At 29.1% G+C, this 23,273-nt stretch overlaps 1 protein-coding gene across 2 annotated transcripts in view; it reads right to left on the bottom strand.

Moving 5' to 3' along the window:
- LOC108752440 (connectin) overlaps positions 1-23,273 on the bottom strand; it is a 135,947-nt gene that overhangs the window by 59,070 nt on the left and 53,604 nt on the right. For both annotated transcript variants that reach the window (XM_018493253.1, XM_018493252.1), the window contains one exon: positions 8,896-8,980. The gene's annotated coding sequence lies outside the window, so the exon portion shown is untranslated. The remainder of the gene's footprint in view (positions 1-8,895; positions 8,981-23,273) is intronic.

Below are 23,273 nucleotides of genomic sequence, written 5' to 3'. Positions count from 1 at the left end.
AAATTATATTTTCTTTAATATTAATTGTAGCATAAAAAATTATTTCATTTTTGAATGTAATATAATATTTAATTATATATTGTATATATATATATGATATATTAAATTACTTTAATTTTAATATAAAAAATATAAGAGTAAAAAAATCAAATATAAAAAGGATTACGAATGGAAGGATACTAGTTCATTTACTTTTGATCTGTATAACATACTTTTGCAACAAAGTACAGAAAAACGACGCGCAATTAGAACATCTTGAAACACGATGCTTATTTATCACATTTATTACGCGGGAATACGAATTGTACGAGTGGAGTTCGCGAAGTTCGCCGACCGATGAAACAGGTGGGTATCGCCGTGCTTGTGGCGGCTCCATTCAAAACCGTCTCTCACCCTCGACCTCACTCTCAGCTTGTAAAAGAGACGCCAAACATAACCGGGCGCGTGTTACGCCGCCAACGACGTACGTGTGATTTATCCGCTCGAACAGGTGTCAACGATACGCTGGTTCTCATGTGTGAACGACAGGTAGATGGCCTGTGACACGAGACCGACATCTCTCCTTTGCATTGACTTTCCGTGTGGATTCACTTCCGCAACAATGAATTTCAAGAGCAAATGTGCGCAGATCGTCGTTACGTAGATTCACACGTAGAGTTTACCCTTTAATTAATGGAGAAATCGTGCAACTTTACGATAAAAAATTTCAGATTTTTATAATTTTTATAACATTATTATGATAATTCCACAAATTTAAGAAAATTAATCGTGCTGATTATTAAAACATAATTTAGCTTTAGCGAGGATAATTATAGTAAGTTATTTACAGCAATTTAGATAAACATATTACATTTTATACGATCCAATAATATGTGCTCACGTCAGCATCCGCCAATTCTGGATCGCGACGTCACGTCTCTTATTAATGAATTCCGCACCACATACGTGAGTGTCTGCTCATCTCACATAATCGACGCGTTCCAGCTGACTTGTTACTCATACGACCCCGATCAAAAAATAGCAAAGACTCGAGAATGCACTCTCGTGACGCATCCTTCAAGTCGACAGAATTCGCATACGAAATGCACGCCGTGGCATTTTCTTCACCGCTCTTGAGAAAAGTTTGCTTTGTTAGCGGAGCGAGCTTTTCCTTGCCATGCTGGACGTAAAGTTGGAGGAGATTCAGTTCCCGACCCACCGAGCTAAAATTCTTGACGTTCTTCCATACAAAATTACCGTTTCGACCACGGAAAGAAGAAGAAAAAAAAAGAGAAAGAGAGAGAATTCGCGAGCGTACTGGTAGGATAGTCCTGAATATGGCTGTTCCTCTTTTTTACATGTTTTGTCGTTTTCTCATAGTTTTCCTACTTTGTACTAGTCTTGCAAAACTACAGAAACTATTCGTTTTAGTCGCTTTAAAAGATTTTAAAGTTGCATTTTTAAAACAAAATAAAATTCTTTTATGTACCTTGATTAATTAATGTAATTTTTTTTACTCCAATAACAATAAAGTTCTAAGAATTATAAAGTAAAAGATAAAACGAAAGTCTGTATGAGCCAACGCTGAGTTAATGATGTGAAAATTATTGTGTTATATTTATTAATAATATTGTAGATTTTATAAGAGAACTTCAATTATTTTAATACGACGGCTTTAATTTCTTTAAACGCTTGATTTGCAACTGTAACGGATTAAAGATTCTACACTAACTTGATTACATATTATCAATAAACACCGAAGAAGACTCAAACTTATTTGTGAAACATATGACTTAGATTTTATGTGTACTTAGACTTTTGTATATAATTCTTGTTAAATATATATATGTATAATAAATATACACAATAATTCACATATCGTTAACTCCGTTGGCTCATACAGGCTTTCTTTCTATATTTAACTGCAACTTTACCTAAATTTTTCACAAACTTGAAATATAAAATTAATATATATTTTTTTTTTAATAAAAAAAATTATCTAATAATTTAAAAATGGGCTAATAAGAGCTAATACACCATGATTGTTTTGTAGAGAATAATCTTTAATTTATAATTTTCTACTTTTATATAATAACATAATTTTGTTCCACACAAACGTTTCGATTAGTTTTGAACTATTTTCAGAGTTAACAGTTTAAAACCATTAAATGATGTACTCTCAGAAATAGAATTAAGGAGATTCACATTTGACACTTATGAAAATTCTCTCCTCTGACAGTTACATGATTAAGATCTACTGTGGAATAGATTTTTAAATAATTCCTTTTATACAAACAATTAAATAATTAGCTCCAATTCTTCAATTAAAAACAAATAAATTTCTCTAATTAGGTAAAAGCTAGATGGATTTCTATTCGAAAAATTTTCAAAATACTGCAATCGAATAATTTTTCTATAAATGCTGCAAATTTCTTAATGATTTTTTACAAATTATGCAAATATGTTCGTGTCTATTTGCGAAGTATGCCGATGAATTGCAAAATTTATACGCAACAACAGCGTCCATCGAACGTAGCGCGTTTGCTTTCATAATCAAATTCGCGCGACACAACGGCAATGACTACGATGCTACAATTTGCATCCCTGGTGCAATCACCGGAACAACGTATATCCAATCCGATTCTGCTGATCAATCGGGACAAACTCCTCGACGAAATAACCGTTAGCTACAACAATGGGCCAAAGATATCGATCGATAATAATCCATTGTCAATCGATCGCCACGCGCCGGAAGAAGTATATAACGACCGGCGCCGTTATTAATTGCGGTTACTATCGCGAAATTGCCCTTTTAAATCATGCTCGGTATGCATCGGCAAATATTTCAACCAAGGGGTAGGTAGAGTGCGATGGCTTTTCGCAAATGCGTCGATCGATTCCGTCGGATATTTATGCGACGTCGATAATTAATCTCATGACGAAATAACGCGGATAGTTTCTTAGAATATGAACAAATTTCTCACTTTTCAGGGGATTATTTTCCATAATGGGTTACTGTTAGAGATAATTGTGCATAAAATAACATTTTACATCAAGGATTTTCAAAAATAGTATTTTCGAAAAATTAAAATAAATAAATAATTCTGCATATTTGATCACTTATTACTTCTTAACGATATATTTTTTAATCAATTTGAAATAATTTTTTTTCTTAGCAAAAACGAGTCATCATTTATCTTAAAATTTTCTATATTGTATATAATTACAAATTATATTAAAATAAATTTATTAAAAATTTTTATTTCAAATTTATTGAAAGGTATAGCTTTATACTATATTCTGTTCGATTTTCTTTAGTGTACACACACAATATACTTTTTTCAAAAAGTTTTCTTTCTACATCACTCATAACTAAAAAATTATTACTATAATTATTACTGTATTCTTGATATATTAAGAAAATGTGCTTTCTAAGTTCGTTATCTTAAATATTAAATTATGTATATTCACTTTTCTCGTTTTATTTATCAATTTTTCTTTCTATAAAGTCTTATTTGCATTTTTAAAGTTCACAGCAATCTTCTACAAATTTCTCAACGATTTTTACGTTCATATAATTTTCCTGTTATTTGAAAACTCGTAAATATTACACGATATTTCAAATATACTCGTACATTGTAGGTATACGCATCATAATATCTAACTTGATTGTCACACAAAATGTTTATATTACATGAGTTTCAGAAAAGTAGTACTTTTAGAATATGACGTCGCATATGCAACGAAAGGCAATTTCTTGAAATAAGCTTATACATATACACTTGTATATTTGAAATTGTTATTTGCGTTACTCGCAAATATATTTTGTCAGCGTTGATAACAAGACTCGCTGCGGGTTGGTCTCTTCTTGCGAATCAGCGACGTAGACGGGATTTTGCTTGTTGTTCTAGCTTACAATCTGGAGTGCATCCAAACGGCCGAATCCCGACCGGGCTGGGTATCTATTGTCCTAGCGTCCCGGACCACCATCTCGCCGAGCGATAACATCTGGCTGTCCCCTTATAACGACACCTCGAACGCGCCCGATTATTTGCCCGCCCGGGCGTTTATCCTCGAGAAATCGATTCGTCGCGCATAGATCTTACCTTACTCCCTTGTGTAAACTGTACAACAAACGGTTTGCTGCCGCTGCCTGATTTCGAAACAATGAGGACCAGGTATTGGACTGGTTAAATTAATGTAGGACTAAAATAATGTTTTCTTCTTGATAAGAAATATTACTAACTTTTTAAATTGTATATATTTTTTTTAAATAAGGAAATAATTTGTTATGCATATGAGTCAATGCGTTAGGAAAAATTGTTACCAGCGCGATACTATGCAAATTAAATGACGGACAATTATTTGCAAAGTGCGAGTGACGTTGAACAATCGTCGAAGTCGATCTTTATTCCTCGTCTCTATTGTAACCACTGTCATGATCATTAGTGGCTGCACGCGAGTGCACTGAAAGTTAATAGTCGACTATCATTTTTCTGCTATTATCTACCGGCGAACTATTAATATTCGAGCACTGGTTCAGTACTTTCCTTATATAACGGGAGCGTAAAACAGAACATAGTATCGCCGTATCATATATAATGAACTGAAATAATTATGCTGTGTTTAAATCTATTATCATAAAGAGTAATAATTGCTAATGAAAAAAGATAATATTTTACTTTAATTAAATACGTATTTGTCAAGAAATAAAATAATAAATTTAATTAATGAACAAGATAATAAACAAACAAGCATACAAACACAATTAATTATATAAAAATGTTATTTAAACGTTCTAAAATTCCATTAAAATAAAATCCCTTTCTTAGACGAACTAAAAAATATAATCCTATCCAAAATAAATGGATATATTTATATAAAAATATAAATATATCCATTTATTTTCTCTTCTAAAGCTTAGTTTGTCGAAAAAAGATAACTTTAAATAAGTTAAAAAATTTGCAAATAAAGAAAATATTCATTGATTTTAGGCACTCTACTCTTATTTACATAATGTGTGGTTCAGTTTACTAATCATGCAGTATATTATTTCGTTCCATAAATCGTGTTAGAGGTAAGGGAACAATGTGTTTCGTGCATCGCGAGAATATTATTGCTGCCCGAGTAACTTCAGGAATGGAACTCTGCGATGCACCTTGTCTTCCATATTCATTAAACTATTTAAAGCGGCCATTACGGCGTTACAACGGCACCAGCCGTTGCAACACCCTTCAACAATACCCACGGCGAAACTGTTACACGTTCAAAAACTTGACCAACAATTTATTAGTGCATTCGCATTATTCTCGGCATCTACGAAACGCCATATTTTTTACCCTCTTGTTTCCCTATCATTTACCATTTTTCTTTCTACACTGCTCACCTACTTGTTCACATTTGCGTGACCGCGTGACATATTTCATTCACATTCTCACTCTACGCATGGTCACGTAATTACACAAATGTGAAGAGTAGTGAGAGCGCACCAAGGGGAGAAATAAATATTTCTTTTCCTCGTGCGCAGCAGATGGCATAAACATCTTAACATTTGCTAGACATAATTTCTAGAGATATATCTAAAAAGAACGAATTTAAGTTACTACAGTTTATTTAAGGAATCTTTAGAAATGCTTTAACATTTTCTAAAAGCTATTTTTCAAAGAGATATTATTTAATAAACTAAATCATTCACAAAATTATATTATAATTTTTGACTGTCATGCGGAGCGAATCGTTTGGAAAAAATGATTTTTCTGAATAATTATGCTATAAGATTTTGATAATTTTGCGCATCTTCTTAATTGTTTTTTTAAATTATAAGTTTTTGTTGTGACAAATAAATACATATAATAACATATATAATTTTGAAAAAGATATTTTATTTACTTGGGGTGGTCCATTCTTGGGAATATTATATTATTATTATAATACTTTAAAGAGTTAATTTTTATTTACAAAAAATTAAAAAAATTAATATTAATTTAATAATATTTATATTATTTACGGAATTGTGTGTGTGTGTGTGTGTTATTGTACAAAAATAACAAGTTATACAACAACTAGAGTATGTATATAATATCAAATCTCTCTCTCTATGATATTTATTTCATTATTATAGTTAATTTTGAAGATATTCTGAATCGTTACAAAATAAAAGTAAACGACATTGTGTTAATAACTATTAATATGTTTATTATATTTTAATATAATTTTAACATTTAAACGCTATTATGCAGAAAATGTTTTGAAGTCAACCGCTCGCTCTACTTGCAAACTATAAGTCTAGAAAGTTAGTATGAAAGTCAAAAGGTTAAAGACTTATAAATTATGTGTTAAAATGTCCTGCTTAAATGAAGGAACATTTTATGTATTTAACAGAATAATATTTTTCGATAATAAAATTATGTCGTTTTAATTTTAAGCAATTCGCTTAAAATCAAGTAATTAATAATGTCGTTTATATTGTTGAAATCATATAAACGATTGCAAGAGATTGTAGTTTTGCACTGTCAATAACACACTTGTAATACGTTTCAGGCGTTAATGACGACTCTTAAATCGACTACCCTTGGCTGATCCACTTCATTCCCATGTCCACGACACATGCAACGACAAAGCGCCACGATTGCAATATACACCGAGAGTGCACGGGAGCCTTTCATTTCCGCCGAAACCGCTGCTCGCGGTGACACCTTTTGCTCTGCGCTTTTGCCGAATTACTTGCGACTGATTAAATCCTGTCCGGTAATGCAACATCAAAGAATATCGAAGGATGTCTGTCGACAATGTCTAGGTGGACAGTTAAATAAAATAGATATGCAGTACAGCATGCATATAAATTAAAAAATTGCCCAATATGAAAGGAAAATATTCCATTTCATTATATATTTGTGAAAAAAGATTTTAAGATTTAAAAGATTAAATCATTTGAGTAGTATTTGTCCAATATCGGAATAAAAACTATCTAACATAAATCGAAAAATTAATCATGTCACTTCATATATGAAAATATTAGAATCATCACACAGTGAATATTTTTCGATATACTAATAAAATATAGTTTTATGACACATTTTCTATGATGAAGTATATAAAAATAAAATAAAATACATTATATGTTATGCAAAATATATTATGTTAAATATTTTACAATTATTATTTGATATTTTTATATGTAAAAAATAATTGCAAGAATTAAATTATGTAGAAAGAAAAGGAATTATATGAATCTACGCAAAAATACATTACTAAATATTATTAAAATTGAAAACTATTTTTATTTCTGAGATTAATTTTTCGATTTATTTGATCAGAAACTTTTTAAAACAGTTTTAATTTAATTGAGGATTTATTCGAACTGATTTATTTAATGTTTCCATTCGATACATCCATTTTATTATATCATAGTAGATTGTATATAATATACGATATGAAACAGATTAATTGAACATTTTGAATTTGAAAAAAAAGCATATCAATAGTGTCTACTGAGTACATGTCGACAGAATTATTTTACTTAGCGAGCTGTTTATACGTTCAAGTATAGTTACCAACTTATCATACGGAAGTTGTGTTAGTTAGACAAACAGCTCCTTCCAATCTCTCGCCTTAAGACGTCGTGTGTAAACAAAACCAAGACTATCCGACATCCGCATGCGGGCACAACGTTAAGTATCGTAAAATATGTATCGCTTGCGCACATGCAAGTGAGTATATATATATAAAATCTCCGTAAATCTTAACTTTTTTGGTATTAACGGTCTATTTCTCACATTACTTTTTTCTTTGTTTTAAAAATTAGTATTTATTGTTATTAGTATTTATTGTTAAATGCTATTAAAATATTAATTGGAATTACACTAAACAGCTTTACATGTAACATTTAATATCTTAAAAATAAATAAAATAGTTTTTAATAAAAGTTTAATAATTTTTCGTGTGTTAATTAGATTTAAAAAAATATACATAATTATGATTTAAAAATCTTTACATCATCCTTATATCACAGTTATAACTGATGATTAAATTCCATCAGCTTTATAGATCTTTGTTCGGATTCAATTAGCTGGAACAAGAAGGAATTTCCCACGGAAGTCTATATATTTGGCACGATAACCGAATCATGCGGGAAAATACGATCTTGATTTAATTTAAGCGTTATTTTATATTTGCGTGTGTTCGCGTTTTTGTTTCTTGGAAATTTTATAAAAACTAAAAATCGTCAAAAGATCAAATTCATTGCAAAGTACTTGTGTAACAATTGATTTAAATATTCTATTACATAACCATTCTATATAACAATGACATTCTATATAATAATCAATATAATTTTACAATAAATTTTTTATAAAATTGATATAAATATGGAGCAAAAATATCGTTATTATAAAAATAAAATCTTATTTAAAATACATTAAAATACGAGTAAGAAAATAATTTATTATTAATAATATATTTCATCTTTTAATGTTCTAATCTTTAAAATTAATTTATTTTACTTTTATTTATTTTTATTATTTATAAGTTAAAGATAATTATTTTTTAAAGATGTTTAAATTTTAAAAGTAAAATATTATGAAAAATAATAAAATAAAATATAAAATAATAGAATAAAATAAAATAAAATTATGAAAAATTTTATAATTAATATTCATAAAAATATAATACATGCATAGTACATAAATTTATATAATTAAATAATGTAAAACACTAATATAGTAATATAAATAATAATATAAATATGTAAATAATAATATAATTTAAATATCTTCTAAAAAAATAATATTAAAAGTTATACACTTTCTTTATTTTTAATTGTTTTAAATTCTTTTCTTCTACGTCTGTTGATTCATTCTAAATAGTATCTCCTTTTATTTCATTCTTTGACTTTAAAACAAACGTTCTTGTACTCACCGTTAAGCTTCACTTTCCTTCGCGTAGTTCAATATCCTGGAAATTTCGTTCTGCTCGCTGCCTCGATCAGTTAACTGCATCCAATCTGTACAGAAACGAAGGACGAGGATGAAAAAACAGCGTTACCCTCTATTCCGTAATTAATTCGGCCATTAATCCACCGGTAAATTAAACTTGAGATAAGTTGAGCAGCACGTGGGCAATTAATTATTAATCACATATATCGACATCAATTTTCTGGGATTTTCTGGGATTTTCAATTTTCTTGCTCTACTGTTTCATGTATTAATATATTATCTTTTTAAAAAATAACTATATGTACATATTCAATAATAAAATATTATATCCCCTTATATTCAATAATAAAATATCACTCTAGCATGAAATTGTTGATCGAGGAGAGAGGACATATTACATATTAATTTATCCGTTTTTCGAGCATTTTCGTATTCGCGTCGTGTCCTCGCGCATATTCCACCAAATATTTGGGATTTGTCACGTTGCTACCCCTTCTGGGAGAATTTGCGTTCTATGTTTCGCGCGTCTAATCGTCACCGTCGGGAAATTACATCGAGTTTCCCGGTTACAGGCCGGCCGTAATTTACACCGAGCGGAGACTACACGACATTCCGTATAGCCCTTATGACTGCACTATATATCGAACATCAGGAGCGAGAGAAGAAGAAGAGAGAGAATTATTAACTCCCAGAAACAAATTTCCGATTATATTACACGCTTCATATTTCTTTTGTAGATTTCTTATATAAAAACTAGTAATTTAGCATTAAATGTATCCAGATAGCACAGAAAGTTTAAAACGAATTCTATTTTATTTTCAACTTACTAAATAAATTTCTGTTTTGTTCTATTACTGAAAATATTTCTGAGGGAATCTAAAGAAATTTTTTATCACCAATTGTGAAATTTTTTTCAAATTCAAAAGATATTCTTTTTCTAGTATTTTTCTATTTCTTAATTATTTTGTGTAAGAATAAAAATCATAATTTGATTTTTATTAAAAGTAACATATATATAAAAATATGTATATAAATATATAAATACATTTGCATATACTTTTTATTTCTTTTTAAGTTTAATTCGAACAGATTACGTTAATTCATAAAGAACTTAAGAAAGTAAATACTTTTTAAATTTAAATAGATCAGTTGTGCTACCTGGACAAGCATCGGGAACTTTTTCTGTGTATTTCATTCTATCATCTCCAAAATTAGCTACAATCTTTTAATTCTTTTTCTTAACATTTTTAGATGTAGTACTTTTAGATCACTCTATATTTAAACATGAATGTTTGAAAGATATTCTCTCTCCTCTTTAAATAAAATGCACGTTGATAGCGCAGTTTCGTATTCAAGAATTCCTTAATATTTCGAGTGCCGGTTGATACCTCTCGAAACCTCGAAAGTAAAGATAGGAAGTGGAGAAGTAAAGAAAACAGCGAAGATCCCGCACCTAGATCTCAAAGGCATGAGACGTCATCATCGAAAAGATTGCGAAGGCGGAACCGTTTTCATTCACTTTGGCGAGGAAATAAAGAAAGAGTAGAGCTACTTTCAGAAACATAGAAACACTTTGCGTTTCGAATTAATCGATAAAATTGATTTCGGAAAGATCAATGTAACTAATCTTAAAATAACGTTCTTATGAAATATTTATAACAAATTTGTCATATATTGAAATAATCGCGAATGCTCTATAACAAGTTCTACAGAGTTGTAAAAGTGGTAATATAATATCTCTTCAAATTACTTTAATTATAAATATAAACTTTAGTTTTGTAATTTCATATTTTAGTTTCGAATTTTAGTTTATCTATAATATATTCTTCGTTTAAAATCGTGTTTTTAAAATTAAATCTGTACCATAATAGCTTTATCGTGTCTCAATAATTTCATCCTCGTACTTAATTTTAGTCGTTAAATTTACATCATCCCGCTCAAAGTTTATCTCTGAAGTTCGCAATATTCCGTCACTCAAAGGACCTGAGAAAATTGATGTCGGCCATAATATCCCGTCATTTCTTCACGGCGACGACATACTCGGCAGCCTCAACTTTTCCCAGAATATTTCCGTGAAAAAGAATCGCGAAGAATCCATCGAACAATTACATTTGCGGAATCGCAAATCAGACGATGATATCGCTCTCACGAGTTCTCGATTCTTATTCCGCTTGAAAATTCCTTTTTGCCGCGAGCGTACGGGGGCAGATAATTTGTTCAAGTTGTCGGCAGCTGAAGGGATGTAGGCGAATGCGAGGACGAGGAAGAAGCGAGTTTTTATTTTAGACGGGGGCACGAGCGCGCTGACGGCGCATCGAACTTCCGCTCGTCAGCTCGCGGACTCTGTTCAAACATTACCGGCGTCCTCCAAGAGTTCGCTACTCGCAAAGTGGATGATTCGGCCCATCGAACCGTGAATCTCTTCCTCCATCCTCCTACACCGCACGAATCTGCGCGGGAAAGGGCGAGATTCTCTTGCGGTTTTTTTTTATCCGCGTGAAAGGAAACCGCGCGTTCTCGCGCGATTTATATAAGGATACCGGCGGCGGGTTCACAGTGTAAAGATGCAGAGTTGCCCCAACTACTCACCCCTTACTTCCACAATGTACTTCTTATTTCTAAAGCCGGATAATGGTTTACATGAGATGGAAAATAAAATGGGTATATCGATACTTTCTCTATAACCTCCGAAAGACCTGAGTATTGTGGATGATACATGTGCTTTAGAGACAGTATGTTGTCTTGAATAATATTGTAAAAAAAAGGAACGCGCCCGAACCGAGCCGGTAACACGGCCGAGGTTAAACAACATATTAAACGGAATTCTCGCTACAACGCGCGGCCATGTCCACGTAATTAACGCGCCGCAAAGCCCGACAATTTCAACGGCTGTGTTAAAAACACGGTCACGTTCGTCATCGTCGATATTCGGTAGTATTTTCATATATCATGGAAATTAAATTAATGATAAAAGTTTATGTGTTGTATATAATTTATCTTTCGAATCTACGTAACAGTTTATGTTTGATGAAAAATTAGAACTCAATTTTTCAAAAACAGATCTATTCTGATAGATTAGACTTTCGGTACCATTCTTAATATAACATACCCGAGATTTAATTTGCTTTATATACATGTTATAATGTTTTTATTAATAAAGATATATATATATATATATGTATAACAATAACAAGCAAATATATATATATATATTTGCTTGTTATTGTTATACATAAATTATATTCCTCAATGTCTAGCGTTTCGATTTAAAAAGAACTTTGTCATAATGTGTTCATTTTTATGCGATATTTTTCATAATACTCAGTATAGTATTGTAAATTCGTGACAAAACAGTATAAAGTGCACCAAAAAGTTAAATGATATACATCAACTGTAGTCAATGACTACTCAACAATTAGGCAACTGTTGTATTTGCTTAATTAATTATATATAAATAATAGTTATACAATAATTTTATTATTTAAAAAAATGTTATGTTAAATTTGCTTAATAGACCAATTATCAAAATTTATTCAAAATAATAGTGTACATTTTCTTCAGATAAAAGTTCAACAAACTTAGAAAAAAATAAAAACAAATTTTTTATCATGATTTTTTTCTATATTCCCTCTTCCTTATCCTTTTTTTACCATAACGAAGTTCTGAGAAACTTTTTCGCGCTAAATACTTTATAAAGTAATTTGTTACTTCAAAGGGGAACATGTACCTACTTGGTTATAAAACCAAGTTCTTGCGCAGCCGATACTTTTAAATTCTTCGTTTTTTGGGTGAATATGTGAATTTAAAATGCTCTGCAAAAATTTAAAATATTATATTGCATTAAAACGTTGCAATTTTTTGCATTTTACTCTTTAACGTTTTATAATATACAGTAGATTACCATACGTTAAATCAGTAATTCACAACCTGTACTTGTCGATAATTATATTCACGACATTTAAATAATACTTATATACTTATATACTTATACACTTATATATTAAAATATCATTACAGTGATATAATAATGTATTGTATGTAATATTAACGCATATAATACTTTTGAAATGATTTATATTGTAACAAAAATAAATATAGCAATATATGTATTGTTATCTTTTCCAATTAGATTGTTATGAATTTCGACTAGGTCTGTTTTGATATGAGATTCGAATTATGAAATATGCATGATCATAATTAGCCCCGTAATCACGCAATAATATATATGGGGACGCATAATAAGATTTGTTTTGTTTCAAGTTGCGATAATTCATAATGTTGCAATACAATTTCATTAATGGAAAATAGAATTTCAATTGATGGTAATAAACAAAATTATGCGATTTTGCTCAGCGAGAATTAAAACATAATATTTTAATCAACGGGTGAACCAAATTTTATGATTCGCTGAACTGATACAATAAATTAAAAAATAATTGCAAATCTCGATGGCCAAATATGCCAATTTAAATACATAATTGTTATGTTGATAATCTAAAAAAATTTTAAATTAGTAATTAAAAATAAATAAATAAAAATACAACAAAAACTACATTTATTTTTAATTAATATTCTTACTTCATTTAAAAAAAAAAGATGTTTATTATTCATTTCTTTTATAATTTGAGATTTTTGGACAAATTAAATTAAACAAAGTTTTTTTTAATCGTTTAAATTGTTTTAATTGTTGTCTTAATTGTTGACTCTAAATTAATTCAAAAATCTATTATTAATAATAAATTAGTAGGTAATTTTTGTATATTCTGTGTATATAATTATATATTATATATCTATCCTCTAATAAATTTTAAAATAAAATTGAAAATTAGAAATTTTAAATTTCAATTAAGATATATTGATATCAATTAATGCATTATTACTTAACTTCCTCAATCCAACTGATCAACATTGCTTTTTATTATTTTGTAATCATATTAAAATAAATCATATTAAAATAAGAGGGATTTTTGGTTATATACGAAAAATATTAGAAGTTCTGGCAAAATTCACTAGTGACGCATTTTATACTAAATTTGAAGTGTTCACCTCAGCGGAGACACGAAAAACGCCCGCGCATTTCGCCATTTGCTTTAAAGCTCGAAAGCTGATAACTATGGAAAAATGGTAGAAAAAGTGAATTACGAGAACAGTGTTGAAACTTTTCGCGTTTCATTCTGCGAGGTTCGCTGACAAGCCGCCGATATAGGACGGTTCGACTTTTAGTAATTAGCTTCTCGCGTAATTACCATCCACACTAATTGTTACGTGGTGATCTATCGCTAGCCGTTGAACGAGATGCTTTATCTCGGAAAAGAGTCGGTAACGTGCTTTTCGAGAACATTTACGTTAATTTACATTGATAGGAAAAGATATTATCAATCTTTCAAAAAGATTACATCTTGACTGTTAATAAATCATAAAATACATAAAATGTCGATATATAAGCCAACAAGAATATATAAGCCAAGAACAATATGTTACACTTGTATCGTTTCATTATCTAAAAAGTATTAAATATACACTGTAACTCCAATTTTGGTCTTCAGTAAAAAAATTTGATTTACATGTTAAAATTAAGCTGTATCATTAAAATAATGTATTGGATTCCAAAGCATCGCAGAACTTATGAGTGGAGTACATATGATTAAAGATTAAAAAAAACTTTATGATTAATAGCTTGTCCAATAATGAAATAGTCAATTATGATAAAGAATCTCAAGCAACTGAAATGTGAAATATTCAAAGTGTGGTGATACTACACACTAGCATAAGATCATCGTACTTTAAACGTTTTACATCGCAACTGCTTGACATTCATTCTTTATCATAATTTGACTATTTTATTATTGGACAAGCTATTAATCATACTGTACTTTTACTGTATTCAACCATGCATACTAAACAAGTTCTACAACGGTCTGTTCTGGAATTAAATATTGTTTTAATGGCACGGTTTAATTTTTAACATATTGATTCAACTTTTTTCTACTAAAGATGACTCAAAATTAAGGTATGTAATTTTTATTTAATTTTTAAAACTTTTTTATTATGATAAGTAAAATGTTTTACGTATTAAATTCTTATTTATATTAATGAGACTAAGATTAAAATACAAAGTTTATTCATATATAACAGTAAATATACTTTTTAAACAATAAAACCATATACATACACGAATTAATATCTTATGTTGTCTTTAGTATTAGCACTTTTTATATTGCATAATTTATCTCTTTTAAGCATATTTTTTTCCTTTTATTTCATTTTTAATACTGATGAGAATGAAAATAGGAATACAAAGAAAACAAGAGACAGAGAAAGAAAGAGAGAGAGAGAGAGAGAGAGAATTATATTTCATTTTTAATTAAATTGAATATATTGTACATTATAAATTATTTATTCGTAATAATATTTGATAATGGTAATTATAATATCACCGATTAGTATGTAAAAATAAATATATAATAAAGATAATAATTTTCATTTTTATCAAAACATTTAAGTTCCTTTTTATTCAATTTTTAGAACGTTTTATGCCAATAAATAAATATTTTACATATTTAATTATTGTCTATATTAATAAGGTTAAAATATATTCAGAATTTATTTAAATATAACAGTAAAATAAATATGCATTTTTTGCATGTGTAAATCTTGTGATATCAGCTTTAATATCGAAAATCTACTGCGTGATCATCACGTAACCACGGTCGTTTTTCACCCTAACTTACTCCGAAATCGATTCGATATTTTAGTCGAAATTTCGGCCACGATACGCATGCATAACAACGATATGCATACAATACATCCATATAACACATACACACGTATACTCATATACAATGCAACCACAATGTGCGCAAACCTTTGACACCACAGTACGTTGTGGAATATTTTTTCCAAAAATTCGTTCGAGAACGAGCGATAACTGATGCGTCAGTCCACCCTATAAATTTTTATAACAATGGAATTTCTAACTGGGGGAGACGACAGACGAGAATTCACCGGTGCAGATGACTCTTCACGTCGTTAAATATTCATTAAATAACTTGTCGTTGAAAGCTCTTTACAGTTTTTGTCCATTTAACGAGCAAGACATTTAATAAAAGTGCCTTAATACATAATCAATACTATGTAAAAAATGTACAGTATAAAAGTATGCACAAAAATTACCGATATATTGACGTCTGTTTATATTCATCAAGTAATTATATGTATTAGAAAAAAATAATTTTGCTAATTTAATAATAAACAACATCTTTACAAATTCGTGGTTTTAATTAATGATTCTCTGGTCAATTTAGAGAATCGATTTTTATTTAGCAAGAATATTGAAGCATTGATAGCTTTCAAGTTACAAATAATTGAAAAACAGATTTTTCCACTAAAATAACTTTTGCTTTAATAATTTTTCAAAGATATCTAGTTGCAAAATATAATCAAGAAAATTGCAATAAATAATAACATTCAATATACTTCAGCTAAGAAAATATAATAACTTCAAATTAATAAAAAAATCATCAAAATTAATATCATACAAGTTTAACATAATAAATGCTATTGTGTATTATAAAAAAAATAATATATATAGATATATTTTTATTTATTTATTTATAGATTGTATGATATTGGACATTTCCTTTCTGGTAGAATCGAAATGATATACAGCCTTGGTAAAAAATATTAGACATCTTTATTAATCATGATTTGACTAAATTTTAATTCAAAAATTGATTTATGACATTTGCTGTAAATTATCCTTTGCTTCTCTTTAAACTTATACACAATGTCGGTAATTAATAGGTAATAATGCAAGTTCAAAAATTCCAGATAAATAGAAAAAATATAGATAATATTTTTGGCAAAGGCTGTACCGTGCGGCGAAATGCGGAATGAGAATGAGTACATAGGTTTGTCGGTTCAAGAGGTCCGCCTATCTTTTTCGTTTTTCCAAGTGAAAGCTCCAAAAAACGCCAGGAGAATTTTCGAGCTTATGGTGTATACGCACCGATCGATTTACGGCTTGTCGTCTGGTGAATGTCCGGCTTCCGAGAGAGATATTTTTGCGAAATACCGAATACTGAATATAACCCCAGACAAGCCGCTGTTGCATCAATAGAAACCACCGATTGCCAAAATCGCGTTCATACTCGAACACAATAATTTATTCCTCTTACTCAAAAATTTGTATAGAACATTCAATATTTTGTAAACATATACAGGTAACGTTTGCTTATACAGAGAAAATATTCTAATATAAATTATAAGTATAAATTGCATACTTTTTTTACAACTCCAGTTTTATTGTAAAACTAAAATATAATATTATAGCATTTATTACAATAAAATCTACTAATTAATTATATGTGTATTTAACTTCCTTCTCCTCCCTGCGAATTGTAGGGGGGATTGGAGACAAAAGTAACAAACGGACAATAGTAATGTTAATATTTCTTAAACTATAATAGATATGTGTATGCGGCTGCATGGTAAAATTCTGTAGACAGATCGGCATTGAATCGTTCATTACATGTTGGTTTTCGCGGAACATGCACGAGAGAGGAGAAATTACTTTTTTCATCAAGTTTTATTGCACAAAATCTAAAATATTTTTTTTTCTTTATAACAAAAGTATAATATATTATCTTAATATATTTTAATTATTATCTGCGTTAATGGTTTGCATATTTTAGTTGACTTTTATGTAAGTTTTTATTTTAAAAATTTATTATAAATCATAAAATACTATTAAGGGACAATAATAACATCAATACTGAGGTCAGTTGTAATTTTTTATTGTCTCCGAACTTACTTGATTTTATTTTAGTATTATTTTGTTCAACGTTATTTGTATTTTTCTTCATAGAACGCTGTTAACAAAGAAAACGTAAGACAGATAAGAGAAAAATTATATAAAAGAAGTATCTTTATACAAACAGACATTTAAAGAGGTTATAAAGGACCAGTTATTCATTTATGCAGCTGTAAAAAAAATTATGACTTATGTAGTTATGTTATGTATTATCTTCCTCTACTTACAATCGTCTACGAGGTTGGAACGGTCGTAACAAAATTCCTCATAGTCTTTAAACAAACATAATTGTTTTTCTAGTTACATAAAAAAATTAAACCAAAGAAACTTTTATAACTAAATAAATTCTGCGTCTAAAGATACATATTTTTTTAATGTAAATATTATATTTTAACTGTTATAACACTTCAAAGACAAAATGCTACTTTTGTCCTCTGCACCCCCCGCGCAATCACCCCTATACTAAAATTTTATAATGTACATTACAATACACTTGTAATACAATTAATAAATTTTTTGTCATGTTTAAAAATAATTAAAATAAAAATAAAAATAAGCTGTATAGCTCTCAAAATAAATCAAATACAAATAAAAGATCTATATGAGTTTATTATTTTACTCCTTCATTTTGAGATGTCCTAATTTTAAAAACAGAAATTGTAACTATAATGGATATAGAAATGAAGAATACAGAATTAGAAATTTAAAATTAATTACAATGTAAATTTAATAATAAATTATCTCCGCGGTTGTTGTGTAAATAGTATATTTATAAGATATATAATTTATAAACAATTAGAATGTATCAACAAAGTTAATTGCAAATGTTGTGACTCCGAATTGGATTCTCTTCAATTAGGAAATCAAGCACAAATTACAACAAAAGCGCAAAGGAGTATCGGATATAAATACCTCTTTTCTGGTCACAGACTTTCCCGTCACAGACTTAGATAAAAAAATAGATATGAAGAGAAAGGAGAAAAGAGGAGAAAAGGAAGCTTACGTATCACAAAATGATGAATAAGATTGAAATGAACTTTTGAATCTAATTTATTTCAATCTTATTTTAATACGTGAGCTTCCTTTTGCCTCCTCTTTACATTTCTTTCTTATCTAAGTTATATGACGGGGAAATCCATGACCGTGAGGAAAAAGGTTATACTTATATTTGATGCTCTCTTGCTCTTTCATTGTAGTTTGTATTTGACTTCGTACTGAGGACTCAAATTCAAAGTCGAAATATGTTTGCAGTTAACTTTGTAAGTATCGTTCTAATTGTTTGCAAATTATATCTTATCGTCTTATATAAATATGTTATTTATGCACCAATGCGTAGGCTCACACACATACATACATATGTAATAAAACATAAAACGTAATATCTGAACAAAAATATTGTCGTCAATTTCCGTTATACAATGTTAATATACTAACAAAAAAAAAAACTTTATTCTAATTTTTATTACAATATTTTTCTCCACTAACTAGCCCTGTCTAAAAATTTAATAACAAAATTATTCATTTATATGCTCTTAAAATTTGATATAATTATATATGTAATTTTTGTTATATGGATAATAGCCTATAACAGACAGATATAGATACATTATAAATATAGATATATTATAAATTAATAACAGAATTTATTAAAACTTATTATTGTTGTATTTAATTATAATTTGTTAATTTAAATTTAACTTGTAATTAATTTTAATTATCTAATTCTATATTCTTCACTCTTGTATTCATTATTTATGGTTCCATTATCTATGGTTCGTCTATCATTAAAATTAGAACATCTCAAGAAGGAAAGAGTAAATTTAATTTACAATTAAAATCAATAACCGATATTGTTTAAATTAATCTGATGAATAATAATAAAATTTTACTATTCTATTACAGATTATCTTATAACATACTTAATAAGACACTTTATACATCAATAATTTTTAAAGAGAATGGAGAAGCAAGATGAAGCGAGAAACGAGCGCTTACTGCATTATCCGTTAATTATACATTTTTTCCCAGCTTTACTTACGCACGACCTATATACGCAAGAAAACTAATTTACCGGCTCAACTAATTTCCTATTCTTCGTCCTCGCGTAACGCAGGAGACTTTAAATTTTCGTACTACGGAGTATGTCACGATGATTTCAAGTTCCGAAGAAGTCGTATCTCGACGTTTTATTTTTTCTCCGGAAATTAGAAAAATTATCTTGAATTTCTCGCGTACTCGTCCATTAAAATAAATCAATGACATACATTTTCAGTCATCACTTCCTGTAACTTTATTGATTTTTTCTCCTTTTAGAATAAAAAATTTATTGATTTAGTTCTACTTGTTTGAATTCTGCATGTAAGTCTGATTAACTAAAGTTTTTCAATTAAGTAATACATAGAAAGATTTTTTATTAAATATTCTTCTAATATTTAATAAAATCAATAATATTTAATAAATCAACATTATAAAGTAAATCTTAATAATATTTAGTAATACTCAACATATGTATATATTTTATATATGTATAACGTATATAAAATATGTTAAAAATACTATAATGCATTCATTCCTCTATTTTTGTCTTCTCTCTCTCTCTCTCTCTCTCTCTCTCTCTCTCCCTCTCTCTCTCTCTCTTCTTCTTCTTCTTCTTCTCTCTTAGAATTTGTTAGATTTATATCTTTATTTTAGTCGAGAGAGAGAAAAAGGAATAGATTAAAAATGTCTCAAACATATTTTTCGATTTGCAACGTAAAATCAGCCACTTCCACGAAATATTTCTGCATCGTAAGTAATATTAGCATCATATCAGGTCTTTTGCTCGCAAAAGAGAAGAAATCGACGGGATTAAAAGAGCAGGATGAGAAGAGTTTCCGAGTCAAAGCTCGTAATTCCGTCGAACGTAAAAGTCGAACCGAGAAGGGAGAAAGAGAGAGATGATCTTCTTACAGTCCTCTCGCGGACTTCCGGCCACAGGCGAGCAATTGCGGCCTGAGGCTGAAGTGAACCTTTGACCTCGAGTAGCGCACTTGCGTGAACGTGCGATGGTGGTTAACAAGCCGTCCACTCGTCTCGATCAAACGTGGACGGGGTACATGGGTTTGGCGTTTAGCTACGAGTGTCGCCTTAATTGCGTATCGCTCGTAAGATCCACGAATAGACTTACGCGAAATGAATGGCTGCAGAGCCAGAATATCTAATCTCACAAAAGCATTTAAGAAACTTAAATAATAAATTAAATATTAAAACAATGTTTAGAATGGTTAAAATACTAACAAACATTTATTACTTTAAAACGTTATTACATCGAAATAAAAGTAATTTGTGATGTAAGAATATCTGATAACACGCGCAATTAAAATAACATTAAAAATTAATATAATATTAACGTTATATATTAGAAATATCACTTCCTTTTAGAGAATAGATAGAGATGTCTTTAGATTGGAGAATAATCCTTGAATTAAACATTCAAAATAATGCAACGAGAGCAAAATTTGAATTTGTAATCTCCGTCCTTAAAGCTGTTTTTAACCAACTGACATTGTAAGCTCTACTAATTCTTGGGATAAGATAAAAGATTATCTTTTTTTTTTCAAAGATTCATTTATTAATCAATTTAGTTTTACATAACTAAATTGAGTTTTACGTAACTGTCTGATACAAACTATATATTTCTTATTTATTATATATGATATTTTTTTTATTTAGGTGAAAAACTCAAGTTAAATAAAGCTAACTCAAATTAAGATAAGACATGCTTGCATTTTTAAAAAATATTCAACAACATTAACAGATTTGTCAAGAAACATATGTTAATCAAATTTGAACTTTTTGATTGATGTACTTCAACCAAAAATAATCTATTTCAAAATAAACGGAAAGTGCTAAATGTACTCTATGCAACCAGATAGAATATTTTTGTTGAAATAAAAATTCGCAGAGAGATATCATGCGTCACTGCACGCACAGAGAGAAAGAGAGTTGCGCGGATTAATATTTAGCAAGAGTGAAACGGTACATCAGTTACAGTTACGAATCGTTGACACACACATCGGTACATCTTCCGGTGATATATCCGCGACATATTGAGTCTGTGAGCAAATATGGCTCGCGTTATGATTTTTCAACTTTTACGTTTGAATTACGATATAAGCAGGATTACGATTATCTAAGTTAAAAAGAAAAAAAGAACCATAGAGGCTATAAGCCTCTCACTATTAGTATTAGCCTATCACTTCCTCTGTTTGTCCATATGGGGAGAGATATAAAAAAATCTACACGCATCCTTCATTTCCGCTGTCTTTATTTCTATTTCCGATTGGATCAAATAGAATCGAAAACGGAAGCATCTATTGAGATAATATGAAAATCAATATCAACGTCGCGACGCAAGGAAATACATATGAGTTAAATTGAAAATCTATTTATGCTACTGATTTAAATTGTCCTTTGATATCTTTGATAATTTCCTTTATCCTACAGATTATAAAAAATGTGATTTGTAATAGTATAAAAAAAAAGAGATATCATTTAAATCTTTCTTCAGTTTGATAGCTGAGAATGAAGTGAGTATCTCAGCTTTAAACATTGAATGTACAGAGTATGTATCACCTAATTACCGGCGTCATCGCCTCGTCTCCGCGAAACTTCGTCAGGATCAACAGCTAACCGGGAATCTTACCTGCCTGTGAGTTAATAGCTCAGCGATCCAATTAGCGACGTAGCGCGATCATGACGCGCACTCTATTGCGAAAATCCCTATTTGACGTCTGAACGCTCCAATTGCGTATCCTATCGCATACTGAATGCATTCTTGTATCTCGTGTTGCTGTTACAAGTTTGTTACTCATGCCATAAAAATATTTTTTTTAATTGTAGAAAAAATACCTTTTTTCAACGTAAAGCGTGCCTCCGATTCCAATTTTAAAAAATTACAAGAATTTATAAAAGCAAAAAATGTTAATAAATAAATTAAAATGAAAATAAGATTATAATTATATACTAGTGAAAATATTTAATATGTATGTATAATATATATAATCAAATTTAAATTCACGAAAATAATATTTTCTAATTAAATAATAACGTTAGAATAAAGTTCAACAGTCACATAATAAAGTTAATAATACAAATAAAAAATACATCATAATTATACAAATAATACATATCACCATAATACAAATATCATAATTATAATTTTAAAAAATTGAAATTAATTATAACAGAAATACTGATTTTAGTTGCAGGATAAAAAATTTTAGATAAAAAATTAATTGTGAAAGTATCGTGCTTTATATACTCGCTTAAGAGGAAATATCAATATTTATTAAATTATTAATCATTCATTATTATATCAATATATATTGTGATATATATATTGTTTTTTCCCATGCCAATGGTAGTAATTATTATGAAGCAATTAATAACGATAAACATTGTTAAATAATTAACTATAATCAATATTAGGTCATCGAAAATAATTAATATTGTTTAATTTCGCTATTAATTATTGGCACTAAATAACAGCTGCAAAAGCTATCTGGGAA

This window comes from Trachymyrmex septentrionalis, unplaced genomic scaffold (assembly GCF_001594115.1).
Source record: "Trachymyrmex septentrionalis isolate Tsep2-gDNA-1 unplaced genomic scaffold, Tsep1.0 scaffold60, whole genome shotgun sequence".
In the NCBI taxonomy this organism is placed as follows: Eukaryota; Metazoa; Arthropoda; class Insecta; order Hymenoptera; family Formicidae; genus Trachymyrmex; species Trachymyrmex septentrionalis.
This window is presented reverse-complemented; position numbering and strand designations above follow the sequence as displayed.